This window comes from Nipponia nippon, unplaced genomic scaffold (assembly GCF_047370975.1).
Source record: "Nipponia nippon isolate SJK-2023a ecotype South Korea unplaced genomic scaffold, ASM4737097v1 scaffold_12, whole genome shotgun sequence".
NCBI lineage: Eukaryota > Metazoa > Chordata > Aves > Pelecaniformes > Threskiornithidae > Nipponia > Nipponia nippon.
In genome coordinates, this window is record NW_028262313.1 from 3,256,313 (window position 1) to 3,272,517 (window position 16,205).

Here is a 16,205-nt window from a genome sequence, read left to right on the forward strand (position 1 = left end):
TGAGAAATAAGGAAGCTACCGTTCTTGAAGATCTGTGCTATTTATTCTTTAAGATTGCAGCCTAAGGGGAGTAATTACATATGCATATTATTCAAACCTGAATTCTTTTCTTGAAACTCTCTTTATAAATTATGCCAGTTTGCAAGACTATCTTTTCTACCTGCTCATAGCTTGCTGCCACAGAAAGATCAGCTTTCTCCCCTAGCCTGCCCTCCTCCTGCCCATGCCATCTCACTTCGCCCTTTGCATCAGTCCTGGCTTTGAACTGACCCTTTAGCAAGCACACTCAGCTCTCTAGACCACCAGAAAACAACTGGCTTTCACTCTGGAAATACTTGACTGATGTTCCACTGCCCCAGGCAGAAGAAAGAGAATAAAGCAGCTTGCTGCATAGTTGACAAAGCATGAGTGCTTTGAAAAATGACTGATAGGCCCTCCACCCCATACCTTTGTGCTGCCCACATCAGTCTGAGTGCATACGTTCACACCCGGGCACCGAGATCACACACTGAACTAAAGGAACGGTCACAAATGAGAGAGGTAATTTTAAATCAAACAGAATTTCCTTCTGAGTTACACTAACAACACTTTATAATGAAAGCGACAGAGAAGATGCATGAAAATTCCCTGATCCAATCCAGTGCCTTTTACCCCATCTCCTGCAGTTATTAGACTCTTCTGCAATCGAGTGATCTGGCAGAAAGCTAACCCCAAAAGACAGGACAGGACAGAAAGTTTTCACCTGAATTTCTTTCCAATGAGCTTGGAACTGTCGGATTGGTTTGGAGATCGCAGGTACGAGCTGATATGCAGGTTGTGGGTTAAAAACGGGGGGAAGGAGGAGAGGGGAAATGTCTAAATACAGCCTCCATGACTCGCCTTGTCAGGCAGAATTAATTGAAGCATTTCACAAATATTTACATTAGACTAGGTAAAATTCTAGCATTATACAGAATGTATTTTTGCAGTCCATGAGCCACTTGAAAAGATGAATCATGACAGTCAAAAGCACATCTATATCCTTCCTTTACAAGGTTCTTGCTTTACAGGCAGGTTTATACACAAACAGGCCAAAGCGCTAGCCGAGACAGCACGGCTTCATCCTGTACAAGGAAGGCAACGCACCAAGTCAGTGAAGCTTAAAGGAAGTCACTTTTTTCTAAATCTCAGCCCTCTGGCTTTTCACCACCTGGACACCAGTTCTAAAACGATGACCTCATCATTTATCATTTTACCTTTCAGTGCTTTACTTAATACATGACCTGCTCAGTAAAATATTTGCAGACTTGGTACTCTGGTACTTTATCCCATTACAAAGGCACGCATAACATTTCACATCTCTCTCATGCAGGTGGTCCTCTGTTCTAACTCAAGGCCAAACAGAATATAAAGTTAGGCCAGTTCAGCAGTATAGGTGAAGGCATCTGAACCGAGGGGAGGGAGTACGGTAACTGCAGATGCCAAGTGTGGCTATACATTTCAAAGATAGTGCTAATTTATTTATTTGGCTTACAGTGACCGAATCCATCTGTCCAGTACAGATGATCAACCACAAGACATCTAAGAATCACTATGAATCAACATTTTTTTATTAAAATTGTTCACATATGTACCAAGGAGCCACAGAAAGGTGTATTAAAAATGGTCTCGTTCTTTCAGGCAATTCCACTCCATTAAATTTTATGCGTACACATGTCTGAGAAGGAGAAGAAGAGAGGAAAAGGAAAAAAAAAAAAAGTATGTATCAGATACTTTTATGTTCTCAGTTTATTTTTAGAATGTTTAACAGTGCAAAATGTAATGCCTTTTTAGTCCATTACTCAATTTTTTTTCCTCCATTCCAATAAAATATTTCCCATACTAGATGATCTCTCTCTCTCTCTCTCTCTCTCTCTCTCTCGTTTTATACTGGATGATCTAGTTGCAAATATCTTCAGACACAGTGATTTAGATTTACAGCCAGCAAATAGAAGGTATCAGTGGAAGTATCTAGACAGCGGAGTTACAGTACATACAGGCAGGAGGCATTTCTTTTCAGCTTACTTACAGAACGCGTTTGCACAACTGGTTTTGATTTCTATTTATATTCCTCACTAAGGAGATAGATGTGAAATTTGGTGCTTATGGCACTCAGCGCTGATAGGTACTGGGAATGTTGCCACCTTCAAAGATGACACTGTAAACTGTGGGGACTCAGTCCCACACAGGTCTCTCCCAAAGGCAGCCTGCCCTTTCAAAAAAGAAACGCAGCAGAGAAGAGTCAGGAAGCAGATTTCCTCTGCAGTCTAGCTTTCTGTAACACAGCCCTTCAATTCTGGTACAGAGCTTGCCTGAGCAAAGACTGTCACAAGAGCAAGAGGGCAGATCCAAAGACACACAGGTGACAGAGTCTACGAGTGAAAAGTACTTTACACAGCCCTTTATTATGAAAGGTTGCTAAGGCAATTGTTGGGTCCACAGTGACTTACTATTCTTTCTCTTTTTTTCAAAGACTCAGCTATTGTGCTCTCAAATTAAGATTTGGCTTCGGCTTTTAGAAAGACATGAATAATACTGAAACCATATTGCTGCACATATGACTTATGATTGCGGAGCTCTCTGGGTTATATACAGAGGAAATGTCTGAAAAGGCACTGGCTGACACTTATCATAGAATTTGGAAATGGAAATTACAGCAAAAGAAAGTAAATTAGCCAAGAACTTTAAAAGAAACAGGATATAATGATCAAATAGATGACATCAAATTAAAACCCCAGATCAGGAACCAATGCAAGAAACCTCAGGAAGACATGCTTTCAAGCTGGTGACATCATATTTATGTATGTCCTATGTCATTCAGACATATTCTGGTGGTTTCATTAAAGATACAAAGCATATGATTTTGAACTCCTGTGTTTTTTCTCTGTTGTATATTATCAGCTTTCCAGGGCTTTGCAGACTAGTGAAGTCAGTCAGTCCCCATTCATAATTCTGTTGCTCCAATTCTACTTACAGCCAATGTTGGAAGGTAGTGCTTTCCAGTAGCATGCTTATTGTGAAGAAAGAGTACAGCATTTTTCAAGACATGAGTTAATGAGTCATACTGTTTGTGTTTCCCAAATAAATTAATAACAACAACTAACAATTCATTCCTAAAGTTCCTGCATGCCCAAAATTCCAACTGACTGCAGCGGGAGCCAGAAATGCTCTGCAGCTTTGAAAACGAAAGCCGTCCTCTGTGTTCCAGCAGAAATTTCTACAGGTGAATCTGATGATGGTTAAAGGTGACACTTAAGATCTTTGGAAACTAAATTTTAAAATTAAAAATCCTAAACCAGTAAAACACAGTAAGCTTATTATAGAAAACAGTCTTTTGAGACTATTACTCCCTTTACCTGTGCAACCTGCCATTGAGTAGCAGATTCTATATTTACTAATGTTATTGGCATTGACAACAACATCATTACAATCACTTATGACCAATTATTCCTGACAGATTATTGACAGCATTGGTAGAGCAATCCAAATAGAAAAATGTTCTCTTTTATGAAATCACCAGCACCTGGCAAGAAAAGCTGAAACCTAAACTCATGTCCTGGATGAATCTATTTTAATGACACTATTTTAAATGCGTGTAGGTACACTTTGTCCCTAAAGCACATCTTTGTGCAAGAATCTCAGAGGTTTGCTGTTTGGGCATTTGTTTGTTTAGGGTTTTGGGTTTTTTTAAAAAGTTGGGTGTTAGCATTCCTTCCACGTGGAAAGAGAAGAGGTGGCTCAGGATGGTGCGCAGGTTTGCCCAGCACAAGGCATTTCAATGAAAACAGCAGCAGCAGCCTCATATGCTGGGCTGCAGCCTGCAACCTTCCATCGCCCATATTGCTGACCGGGACTGCTACGCAGTTCTTCTGGGTGACCAGTTTTTAAGGTTTCAATTCAGGAAAATACAGTAACATACAAAGTCACCTTGGCTTCTGCAGCTACTAGATAACTGCCTTAGCTCTTGCCCTGAAAAGGAATACCCCAAGACTGAGAGTCTCAGTGTTTAGCTGTTAGAAACAAGAGAAATGGAACCAGAAATGAAGATTGACTTGTGTACAGTAAGCCTGGATGGTGGGTGAGGACGGCGGTGCTGTTTAAGTGAGGGCAGCTGGCAGTTCACCTATGTGGGGAGAGGAAGGTAGCGCAGCGAGGGTTGTGTAAGCAAAGTCACTTGTGGAATGTGCAGAATGTACACAGAGGGTGTGCCCGGAGCGAGGGCAGCACCGGAGCAGGGGGTGCAGGGGAGAGCCTCCCAACCCACGTGTAACAGGTTGCCTGACAAAAGGCGTTTCCAAAATGCAGCCCATGTTCTCTGCCCTTGGACTCAAAGCCTCAAAAGTCATCAGATACTAGCGTGGACAATACAGTGCGTTACTTAATGCTACTAAGATAATCATAAATGAAATAGTCAACATTTCTCCAGTGCCCTCATCCTCCTTCCTGAAACAAGCAAGACTTCTGCAGTTGTTGGCAACAAAGTGCAGGCAAGATATACAATCAAAGGTAAAGTAAAAACTTCATACCATTTCTGGAGCAGCCTGGTTTTTTTGCTCTTGCTGCTTTGGATTTTTTCCATGACTAATTAACTACCCCCCCCCCACCCCACCCCCGCCAAACCTAGCCAAAACCCCAAGCAAATAAAGGGAAAAAAGAGAATATTTCAATTTTCAATAAGTCTGCTCTAACCACTGTAATGCTCCGTTTGTTTTCCTCTTCAGATGCCACTTGAAACAATCAAATCCAACTGGCAAAGGTATTGAAAGTAAGTCCACTTTAAATTTACAGATGTTTGTAAAGCAAGTTCTCATGAAATCATGGAATAAAACCTCGTCCAGCTGAGAGACAGATTTATCTAGCTAACGCACAAACCCAAGGATCTGTGGAAATTTGTGTGTTCAATGCATTTGCTAAGTACTTGACCACCAGCTTTGTGGACCTGCTATGGGCATACAAAAGCGTGCATGAGTATCCTCTGACTTCAGTACGAAAGCAGTTAGGGGCAGAATTCCACTCCTTCCCGCACAGTACAGGAGCGCATCCTGTCAGTGTTTTGTGACTGCCAACAAGAAAACCAAATTAAACTACCTACAGTGGTACTTGAACCAGCTCGACTGATCAGAACTACCTATAAGAAAAGTTCACACGTTGAATGTCAAAGATGAATCCACAGAGGAAACATAACGCATGAAACACATGTTCCAGACATGCTGTTCAAAACAAATCTGAAAAAAAATAAGGTCAAGGGACCTGGAGTATTTCTGACACAGATTCTGCAAGCTAAGTAGTGAAATGGCATTAAATAAATTACATGGTTTCAAATTACTCGCTATGCAACTACAAACTGCAGAAGAATATGGCTCTTCAGGAGCACCCTGCCTATAGCAGGACAAATGTGTCTGGAGAAATATGCAAAGAAGAGCAGAAACTATCAGATACTGTTTAACTGTTGGCCAGGACTGTTCTGTCCCGTAAACATCGACCCACCTCTTCTTCAGGAGCAGGATTGTGGATGGACTCACTAAGCAGTTCTGCGCTGAGAAATTGCGAAGACAACCGTTAGCAGGCACCGAGAACAATACCTACAGATCGCCTCATTGTACACAGGCCCCCAGCAGCAAATGGGCACAGACATGCAGACCCACAGGCATCTCTGAAGCCTTGTCACGCTGGCTCTGGGCAGACCTCAGTACAGGATTGGGGCGCGAAGTACATTTAATTTAGAACCAGATGTAGTTCACAGCATTTTGTTAATTTTGCACGTCCAAAACTGCACACAAGACCACCATTTCCAGAGATAGCATCGATTTTTTTCAAAAAGGATTGTTCACCGTGCATTCAACTTCTGTTAGAAAAGGGATTCCCACTTCTTCTGGAAATTCCATATTCTCAAGTGCCATTTTTCATAGAAATGGCCTCATTTTTGAGTTCATAGAAAGCAGAAAAAGCAATAAAACCTTTAGATGGCGAGGTGATTTTTCACCTTGCTAGAAATACTTTAGCACAATTCTAATTCACCATCATCCCACGAAAGGCTGCCTGTAATACACTGAAAGCCAGCTTGGGCTTTAAGCCAGCAAAGCACTTCTCAGCACGATTTCAGCTTTAAGCTCAGGCACTGTACCACTGACTTCAGTGAGATGACTTAAAAATCATTACAATTAAAAAGCTTAAATGGCTTGCTAGTTTAGAGCCTTGGCGTGAACTTCCTATAACGAGTATGGTAGCACACAGCTATACCATTTGGAGTTTATAATGCCCTACCACGTGACCCAACCTGAATAAGGCCCTACAGATGAGCTCCAGGTGAAATTTGATGGGAGTGGACAATACTTGCAAAAGACGTTCAGGAGAGGCCTTTGTATTCAAGAGTCTCTTATCCCAGCATAGGTGAGAGTATACTTTATACATCCCAGGAGGAAAATAACTTAGTCAGAGAGCTCTCAAAGAACGATAAAGAGTACAGACAGGAAAGCTATTGTGCATAAATCCAGGTGGAATCATAAGTCTTTCTCAAAATGCTGAAAGAATAAATCCCCCCTCCCACAAACTACATAAGAAGATGTGGTTCCCATTCACAACTGAGTGGCAAAGCAACTTCCCACATAGTCACATCTGCCTCCTTTTTCCTCTGTTCCATCGCTTAAATTCTGTCATGAAAGTAAACGCAAGAGGGGGCAGGGGCTGTATACGCACATCGTTAGGGGAAGGAAAAAAGGAGGGAAGAGGATTTGTACCTTAGATGTTTGCATATGAATTTGGCTTCAGCCTTCATCGCGTTTACATGCCTTTGAACACTTTCTGTTTCTTTCTGCATTCTTCACTGCTCCGTTTTATTTATTTTCACCTCCTGCTTCTCAGATCTTCTGCCAGACTGCTTATTTAATTCTACTTGTTGCACTAAAAACACCATTGTTGTCATCCAAATTACTCCCTGAACATAATAAAAACCTCAAAATAACTCAGATGACCAGTTTTCCATCCTTTGGTCTCACTTGAAGTACAGTATAAAAGCCAGTACTTGGGAGCTCTGAGAGTTTACACAGGACCAGTCCTAGGTACATGGCATTTTAGTAGGCAGGGGAGTTTTTTTCCTTCCCTACCCATCTTCTCCTTCCATCAGTTAAGACTGCTCAGAGTCCCCCCCATCTCCAGCCCAGTTAGCCCCTCTTCCAGTGTAATCCATTGCAAGACTTAATGTTTTTTAAATAAACTCAGTACTTCTCAAATATTGAGGTGGCCTTCTGTCACAGGTTAGCTGAGAAGCAAGATAAACTAAGATCACCTTTACTTTTAGGGATGAGGGAAGAAAACTATCTCCCTAAGAGTCTGTGGTGAAGCAGTAGGGCACGCTGGCTACAGATTTCCCATTAAGTCTCCTATGTTCCTCTCCATTCAAACTGCACAGGGGAAAAATAGGAAAAAAAAAAAAAAAAGATAAGAAAGGAAAAGAAACACACACGATAGGACCAGTATTTTGCCCAAACCTGTTTTGCCATTATCTGCCCTCATTCTCAGCTCTTTCCCGTGAAGGCTTCCCAGAGATGAGAAGGGCTCTGAAAAGACCAAACATTCTTTTGCTGCAGATCAAATATCCATCCTTTTACCAGTTGATCAGGATGGAAGGGAGCTAAAGCGAATGAACACAGCAGTCCATGCCACTAACCCCATCAAGTATTCATTTCATGCATCATGGGGAACAAAAGGGCAACGTTGTTCTGTTTGAGGAGCTGGACAGTCCTCAATCGAAAGCTTCTGGTGCCAACTGTGCATCGGGGTACTCTGCAGCATAATGAATAAGAGCACCGGCAGATGAAGACACCCAGCAGATGAGACAACATGATCACAGGAGGGGACCTGGTCAGCCTGTCAAATTTATAATTTTTAAATACTATTTTTTGTGTGTTGTTTTTAGGGAGAAGAAGAACAAGAAAGTGGCAGATGCTGAAGGAAGGAATTGCCAGAGGAAGGAATGACAGTATCTAAAGCACTCAGAAAGCAGTACAGACTCTACTTAGTTTTCTTACAAACTTCAATCTCGCAACCTCTCAACAATAACAAAAATTCTGAAACTGCAAAAAAAGAATTAATCTTTTCTTGCTGGCTTTGTCCAGTCTGTCAGTACTGTATTTTTTCAAGGGTAGCTCACTGATTACCCTTCAGTCTTTTTCATTTCCTTGATTTGAACTAGATGGCAAATAAATATCATAAGGTGAGTTTAAACAGCTCATCAGTGAGAAAAATATTCACTTGAAATATAAGCAAAACACTTCAACTGGGACTATAATAATTTTTGAAGCTGTTCTAGCTTTTAAAGGACTGCTTTGGACCTTTTCTTACAGTCTCAAGGACTCCCATTTTATTTTTTTCACATAGAATTTACAATTATTCCTACCATTTATGTCATCCAGTAGTGCTTCTAAATTAGAAAACCAGACTGGAACTTCAACAGCCTGTCTGAGTATTAACCAGCCTCAGCTCCTCCACTCTGACAGAGCCCTGGCTGAGAGATAAAAAAGAAACACATACCTGCTTGTTAAGAGCTACTCATGCCAACTCTTCCTTCCCCTTGCTACTATGCACTAATCACAAATTGGAAAGCATTTTAATATTGTCAACACAAAGGGCTTATGCAAAGAGAGAAATAAATCAGAAAAGTAACAAAATCTTTGAACTTATGTTTATGCTGCTTTAGCAAAGAACTAATTGACTAGAATATACTCAGGCTGCTTTCTAGTCTGTAGATACATAAGATGCTATTGTAGCAAACAGTGTAGTTTTAAAAGTAGGTCCTTAATAATAAAAATTGTGATTATGCCCAAAACATTTTAAGCATTCACTTTTTACGTTCAGGATCCCACTTGATTTTGCCATTCGCCGATTTGGTGAAGCCAAATTGTAGTTTTCTGCTTCATTTTCTGTTCATACCAGGTCACTTTTTAGCCCTGACACTAAACACAGCAGGATCGAGTTTAAATTAAAATATGCAGTTTCCAGTGGTCTTGTGGATGTATTTTCCAACTCACAGATATTCCCACACATATCAGACTCTGTAAAAAGAAAAACAAAAAGCAAAGTCTAACCTGCATTTTAGTCCTAAGATATCTGCCAGTAGTCCTTTAATCCTGAAAGATAAAAGCACAATAAGATCACTACATTTATGAAGAGCAAAAAGCCCTGAAGAGCAAAAATAAAACCATAAAACTGTGGGGTTTTCTCCTGAGTATTTTATCATGCACTGAAATAGCCGATTGCATCAGAATGTCTGAGACACGAGCAAAAGCTGTTTTGACATTGACATTTCCAGCCTCAGCAGAAAAATTATCCTGTCATTTGAAAAAGTATTTACCACCCTGTAGCTGCTCTTTCCCATGCCAGTGTTTCTGCCCTCTCAGAACCGAGGAGGGATGCCTCTTCCTTATTTTAACTTATCTGCCATCAATAAGGGGTGACCGATAGAGAAGAAGAAAGTAATGTACATAGCTGCCTCTCCACATCTCTGAAATCCTTTGAACTAGAAGCCTCTCAAAGCTTTCACTGAAAGGCAGGTTTTTGCACTTGGACCGGGGCTGATATCCCTGAACCATAATATTTACATTCTTTCTCTTTTATATTGCTTTTCCTTAGCACTTCCATGAGACACTTAAAAATTGAAGGTGAGACACTATAACTAGACAGAAGGCTACTTAGTGGCATAGTGCTCCCCGTGGCTTGTCCATGCCTATTCCTTTTTGATGAGTAGGGGAAATACCTACTAGGTCAATTGCTGCATCTCTTCCTGCTCCTGCCAGTGCAAGATTACTACATCGCACCCCTCCACGCTGGCTCGCGCCCAAGAGACTACAGTATCACTTGCACAGGTTATGTAACGAAGGCTGCCAAGAGCTTTATGTAGCTTGCTGACTTGGAAAACTGAATTGACTCTTCTCACCGAGGATCTATTTCAGGTGCTTCCTCACTTTATCTGACTTTCATGTCACTTTGTCTGCTGTCCATGACTGTTCTGGGAGGTTATCTGGCATTGCAGCACTTCAGCAAAATTTTAGGAATTTGCTCTTTCCTAATTCATGTTGTCACTATTTTTCAAGTAAATTTAGTTGTCTTTTCAATGTCACTTTCCTAAGGTCTCCTCATAGTAACTAATCTCTTGAATACCTAAGTCTAATACAGAAATAATAAAAAGTTTCATTCTATCTAAGGCCTTTCATCCCGGAAAGCTTCCTGCATATGTGATCTGCTTCGCATGGGGCATCTCCAAACTCTAACTAGTGTGGGAAGAGCGAGACCTGTCAGCCTTCTTGCTGCCTTTTCACCTTTCTTAACAAGTTGCTAATACTATGACACAACTAATCTCTGTGCAGTGTCAGAATGAGGTCATATCTTAATACTGCTCTGAAGAATTACTTTTATTTGGCGCACAATTTATATGCACATGTTTACGGTGCCAAGGCTGCATCACATACATGCATTTCAGTTAGGGCAAGGTAATTCAAACTCTGCACAGCTGAAACACAAACCCATGCTATAACTAGAAAAAGAATGAAAAATAATACTGTCTCCAGCTGAAGGATAATACACAGAAGAAACGGTTCTTGAAATTACTAATATCACTCATCATTTCTTCATAAACCTGCATTTACACAGCTTAGAAAGCAGCAATGTTAAAATGCATCTGATGCTTTTTCATTCCAAATGCATTTTTTTCTATAAATAATGTTTAAATGTGTTTAACTGTATTTCAGCTGTGAAAAGGTAAAAGTGACCAAATGGTTTAACTAATTTTGCTAACTTGATTTTAAAAATCCAGATATTGGCCTAGTTTTTCACATTTTCAAAAATCATAGCTAAAATGATTCTTCTAAGAAGTTTTCCATTCAGCTACCAGTGCAGAGGTTTTTGTTTCTTCATACTCTCTTTCTTACAGAAACCAGCAGAGCCATCTCTACTCACACTTTCCAAGACCATTTGTGTGTTTTTTGTAACATACAAAACAAATGAAACACATCTTGGAACAGAAAAAAGAATAATAAAAACTTCCTATCATGAAAACAAAACTTGCACTTATTATTAATTACACTCTACAGTCTAGAATATTTAAGGACTTAAAAAGAATGGCTTACCACGATTAAAAAAAAATCTGTTCTATGTAAAGTATTATACATAAGTATACATACACAATAGAAACACATAAATTATAGTTTCTTACCTGAAAGAAGACTGTATAGTATGCTAGAGTCATTAATTATGACATTTATGCTGTTTCCGTTACAGTTTCACCATAAATATATAAATGTATGCATGCATGTGCACACGCACATGTATATTTATCAGCGTTGGCTGGTGATCGCGGTTCTGGGTCAGTGAAACAAACCTTGTTGCAGTTCACCCTTCAGTCATGTTTACGATGACTGCAGTTTTCCACTGCTTCCCATGCACATTTATTTATTCCACGAAAGCAGAACATGCCTATGCTCAGAAGCTTTTCCAAATGATTTTGAGAGTATGGTATAAACAACAGTGAAATCAAAATAGTTCCACTACAAAATATCTCAGGTACTCAGTGGACCCAATACGCTGACAGCTAAAACATTGCAGGCACAGTTGCTGATTGTGCCCATGGGACCACTACAATTTCTGCAGACCCGTATGAACACGAACGGCAAGGGCTGCATAGTTTAAAATGCTGAAGACCCAACGCCATTTAAGCATCCCCTCGCATTAACAAAATTAGCAAGAGCTGCATGTGGCTCACAACTTGAACACTTAGTGTCACAATGATATCCTGCATCTGCAGTACATGGCTAATGAATTCCCACTATTAGCTATCAGTCTTTCTGATATCCCTTACAGGGTCCAGGTATCCTTGGTTTCATTTCCACTTCTATTTCTTATGGTCTTCCCATTTCTCCCTCCTTAAGTTTGCTTCTTCCTTGCTTTATTTTGTGACTGAGTTTTTGCTGCTCTTTATGCTTGATTAGTCTTTGATTTTGTCTGCCAAATGCCCTCTCAATTTAGATTCCTCCTCAAAACCATTAATTTCTCCACCTCTACCCTTTCCTTTAAACGTAACCAATGGCTTGTCTCTTTTAGGCTGCAAATCTTTTCACTAGGGCTTACGCTTTCAGTGTTTATTTGTACAATATCTGATTAATTTGTAATCCTTTGAAAATTCTTACTCACATTTTAGTAGGTTTTTTCCCCTCACACTTAGGAAGTGATACAGTGTTTGTCTTTTCTGAAGCCAGAGAGATAAAATGGTCATCCATAACTAGATGTACAAAGCACAGTGGAAAAATTAGGTGGTTTCAGCCAGAAAAACTAACAATCAAGAACCTTCTGGCAGGTCTGAATTTTAACTTAAAGCTGCAAAATACATCATTTGAGACAGTTTCAAGTCTTGACCAAATCTTTACTGGAAATTACAGTAGCAAAACAAAGCAGAGTCTCCTGAGACACCCTCACATCTCAGCAAACATTGTTAATCACCTGGCAGCTTACAAGCATTTATTTCACATAAGAGGGAATGTTCCAGATGATTCTGGAATTTGATGGAAAAGGTTGTTGAATTCAATAATATTAAAAACTCTGGCAGCACTAGTCAATGTCAAACTTGCTGGGCCCAAAATATGATTTCCCTTAAAGTATTATTTCCTTCTCGTAGCATTTAAGTGCCGTAAGGCTCCAACTTACACTTGTTCTTTGCAAGACCAACTGGCTAGAAATTTTACAGACAAAACCCAAACAATTCACTGTGGGGCCCCACCATAAACAAAGTCATATACGAATGCTATTTTTATTACAAAAGCTGTAAAGGTTTCCTGGAAGCTCATCTGTGAAGTGGCTGAATACTACATACCTAACCAAGGTTTCCATGATACTGCCTCCAACTCTATGGACTTTCCAGAAGACAGGGAGATTTTGAATATCCTTCTTCTGTTCCAGTAGAAGTGCTCAGGTTGGAGGAGAGTATCGTTAGCCAGTCTCTTAGGAATTTCTGATTCTGATTAAGCATTCATTTTTTCTTCTGGAGACGGCAGTAGCATCCATGCACAGATCACTTAATTGCCTTTCTGACTTTTCATTTCTGAGTTTTCATTTGAGTGGCCAGAGAGAACAATATTGCCTTTAATAAGTGGAAGATGTGACAGAGAGAGACATTTTTGCACTATGTGACAAACCAGTTTCATTCTCTCTCCTCCCCATCTTACATCCTCAGCATGAGGAGTTTCCATTTCTTCTCCGGTCTGTTTTGCAATTGCAACTGCTGTCAGTCACACTTTCACATATAGGTCACCAGCCCTGAAAAACAGTGGGGGCACACAATAATCCAACTCTCATGAAGCCGACCTTTCCAAATAAGTTGATTTTATTTTTCCAGACCAAGCTTGTATCAACAATATCCCACCAAATAAGTATAGTTGAGGAAATAAAGAGCCCAAACGCTATATGGGCAAGCTGCAACAATGCCATTAATCTGCTCACCTGCCTGTCTTGCCTCCTCCCACCCCAGCCCCACATCAAGTCAAGATCTTTCAGATGTCTTTAGTGTTTAGTTAAACAAAGAAGGTCTTTTCCTCTGTTCCAAGTCTTAGCTTTCAGTTACTTGCCTAAATAGTTAGAAGTGACAGTTTTTAGCATATAGCCTTTTGTCTCCTTTCTAGCATTATGCAGACCACCCAACATTTCAGCTCCTTTACCCTCCCTTCTCCTCCTACAGCTTGCTGCATCTTGGGTTGAAATTTCTCAGAGGATCAACAACACAACATGTTCAACTTGTAATAGATTCAGCATGCCATAGATGAAGCCCTGATCCTTACTGGTCCTTGGATGCTATCATAATACAAAGTGACACCATATATTTTTGGTTTTAAAATAAGCTTCTGATTCATGCTCCCCTGTTATTGGCAAGACCACGTGAGCGTGACAGAAATAAACTGTGTGACCTCCGTATCAGCAGGGGATCTGTTTTAGGTTGTACTCAGAGAGCAGAAATGGGAGAAGGGGGAGCCAACAAGCAGCACTTCAGTCTTCAATCTTCCTCCCCCCCACCTTACTGTATACCTTAGTCTATTGCAGGGCTATGCTACCACCCTCCAGGGCTTCCTTCTGGCTTAAACTTCTGTTTGTTTCACAGTGTCATCTCTCAACACATTTCCAAATTCTACAAAACAAACAGCATTAGTCTATTATTTCTTACAATCTAAAGATGAGTCTCAGAGAGCAAGCTACTGTCAAGTGGGCGAGCTCTAAATGTCTTTCTAAACAGAGATTACTTTGTTGAATAAAAAGCATTTCAGAGCCAAGGAATGATCATGTTTATTTTCTTATATCTCCTTGATGAAATAGAACTAATTTCTCTTACGTTCAAAGAGATTTTGCTCAGAGAGCTCAGTTTTTAGAACTGCAACTCTTAGCATTCCCATTAGGTTCTCCTTGCAGTTTAAACTTTTGCCAGCAAAAGACAGAGGAACCTGCTGGGTGTGGTCTGATGCATGTCCAGGAGGTCTCTCAAACCACATGTTTCTGATGGTTCTAATCTACGATTCAATCCATCTAAAGGAACAAAAGCTGTGTGAAAGGAGAAAAGAACTTTATCTAGAAATGAAAGAAAATTCAATCAAGTGTCATTTTCCGAGACATTTAAAAGGTGCTGCATCTGCCAGCAGGTGCTAAACACAGGAGAGCCTTACCCAGTGATCAGTGCCTTCCCTCCAGTGTACAGATCATCGGGTTCTGGTCCTCATCCACAAACCACAAGACCGGTGAGCAGCTTTTCTAGCAGAAAACATAAAAGCATTTGCCTTTAAAAAAAAACAAAAACCACCAAGACAAGACAAAAAAGACCATTCCACAAAAACCCCTCTTGTCCTTCAGAACCATTTAGGAATCCACTTGTTAGTCTTTTCTTCATATTTCCAATGGTAGAAATGTTAAGAATTACAGGGCAATAGGCATGTTTGAAGGGTTTGTATGACATGATGCACTCATTTGTGCAGAGCTGCAGGTTAACTTACACAGGGAGGTACACAATTTGTAATGACGGTATCACAACATTTTAGGGGGATTCAATAATACGCCACTACTGTACCTCAAGTACTTGAGATTAAACCTGTTCAAACCAGTAAATACAATTTTCAGAATAACCATGTTTACAATAAAAAAATTACATACTGGATTGTTCCATAGTGGCCCCAAATTACAGTGTCCAAATTTTGGGATCCCACAGAAAATATCCTACACCAGGCACTCGTAACAAGAGAGTAAATTCACAGCTGAGCCACCTGCCTGGACACTCTGCACTAGTGCCCCATCTCTCTGCCAACCCAACCTCCCCTGGCTCAGGCAGCTCTTTTCCATGATACCACACGCCTTTTGTCTGGCTCTGCGTTGGGTCTACACCGCTCTACTCTCCACGTCAGGTACAGCAGGGTTTTGTGGCCCTTCCTCTTGGCTGTAGCGGACTGAGGACACTGCTGTTCTGTGTGCACCAGAACAGGAGAGTGCCTGATCATCGCAGACAGGCACCATTAAACGCCCAGGGAGAAAAGCAGGTCTGTCGGTTCCCCTGTGCTGTGAGCCTCTCCCTGCTGCATCCCCTGAGACGCCAGGCTCAGTCTAACCAGGGAGGTGGATGAAAAGGATCACTAGCTTATTTTGCTACATCACAGCACATTCCTAGGACCCCAGCCCTTAGGGGCTTTACTGAACTTGCTGTGTATTACACTCAGTTGGCTGTCTCATTAAACACTACATTTGGCAAATTATACCTACCTTAGGCCATGTCTACACTGTAAAGCTTTGCCAAAGTTATGCACACCCAAGGTCAGCTCAGGGCATGGAAAATGCACATCCTGTAGCTGACACTGGTACGTTGGTGAGACTCCAGGGACTGATATATCTGTGCTAGCAACAGAGCCCACGTCAGCGTACCTTCTACTGTTTAGGAAGGTGAAGTCCCTAAACCAGCATAAAACCTTCTGACAGTATATACTGTGCCTCCACGAGGTAGTCTGTCTTGTAGCCACAGCAGAATAAATAGTTTTTGCTGGGTGCACAAGACCTACTAATTGCAAGTTCTACTTTGTACATTCCTATCTGGCTTCTCTTTGTTCACTTTCTCTTCCTTATACACCATATAGCTCCCTAGTCTTTACTTTGGAAAAGACTCACACAGTTGCCTCGGGATG

General features: G+C 40.8%; 1 protein-coding gene across 3 annotated transcripts in view; it reads right to left on the reverse strand.

The window, feature by feature from the left end:
* LOC148056647 (uncharacterized) overlaps positions 1–16,205 on the reverse strand; it is a 190,101-nt gene that overhangs the window by 143,788 nt on the left and 30,108 nt on the right. For all 3 annotated transcript variants that reach the window (XM_087748396.1, XM_087748397.1, XM_087748398.1), the window contains exon 4: positions 14,709–14,793. The gene's annotated coding sequence lies outside the window, so the exon portion shown is untranslated. The remainder of the gene's footprint in view (positions 1–14,708; positions 14,794–16,205) is intronic.